This window comes from Pseudophryne corroboree, chromosome 1 (assembly GCF_028390025.1).
Source record: "Pseudophryne corroboree isolate aPseCor3 chromosome 1, aPseCor3.hap2, whole genome shotgun sequence".
Taxonomy (NCBI): domain Eukaryota; kingdom Metazoa; phylum Chordata; class Amphibia; order Anura; family Myobatrachidae; genus Pseudophryne; species Pseudophryne corroboree.
Genome location: NC_086444.1, coordinates 1,039,419,927 through 1,039,420,996, shown reverse-complemented (window position 1 = coordinate 1,039,420,996; position 1,070 = coordinate 1,039,419,927). Strand labels below are relative to the sequence as shown.

The window sequence follows — 1,070 nt, the reverse complement described above, 5'->3', positions numbered from 1 at the left end:
TCATCCAATGTCCGCTATATAAGATTTATATATGACATTGGACAGCAGAAGACGGGCTCTGGACCTATATGTTTCCTAGATTCTATTTTTTTAGTACTTTCTCATCCTGATGCCAGTATACAACTACTCTGCAATGCAAAAGCAACAGAGAGACTGTGCACAATAATGGACAGCAGAAGTACTCCTTCTGGTATATGCCAATAACCATACACCATTGCACTCACAATCTATGTGATATTACTGCCATATTTCACTGGCTACGCCCAACCTCGCCTGATCTTGGAAGCTAAGCAGTGAACAGCCTGATCAGTACCTAGATGGGAGACTGCTAGGGAATATCAGGTGTAGTAATAAATACCTCTGTATTCATGTGAAAACTTAAGCAGAGGTGTTGAAGCAACCTTTGACCAATACCGATTTTTTTACCTATATTCCTCTCTTCTTATTCAATTAATTTTTTCTGATTATTCCTTATACCCTAAAAGTTATTGTTTTCTCATTTACTGCACTTGGTCGTCATAAATTTAAAATAGCAGATTAACATTTACCAGGACACATCACCATAATAGGCATTAACATATGGACTAAAGTCTTAGTAAAATTTTACTATATCTAATGCCTATGTACCACAGGCTAACGAATTTACTACCCTGTTATGCTGAAATTTAATTTCAAATATTTTCACCCCAGGTGTCACTGTCACCTTTAATAGTCATAACAATTGAGATTGTTTACTCCTAATTATCTCTTGAGTGAGAATCATTTCTCTTAACAAAGAACACAAGTGGAGAAAAGCTATAACAATTCTATGGCCTTCTCCTATAGTGTCATAAATATATATATATATATATATATATATATGTGTGTGTGTGTTTATCTGTGTACAATAATTTTACTTAGATTCTAATTAAAAGTTAAGTTTTATTTTTCAAGCGTGCCCCAACACAGAGTCTCTCTTTTTCTTTGTAACTTCGACATGTACTATTGACTCTGGGTGCACCACCAACAACAGTAACTCCTTGATTACCGATACAGGCATTTCTTATGCTTATGCACTGTTGGTTCACAAG

The 1,070-nt window shown here is 35.2% G+C and overlaps 1 pseudogene; it reads left to right on the top strand.

The window, feature by feature from the left end:
- The first annotated feature begins 235 nt into the window (after window positions 1–235).
- LOC134946178 (5S ribosomal RNA) lies at window positions 236–354 on the top strand (annotated as a pseudogene).
- The last annotated feature ends 716 nt before the right edge of the window (window positions 355–1,070 follow it).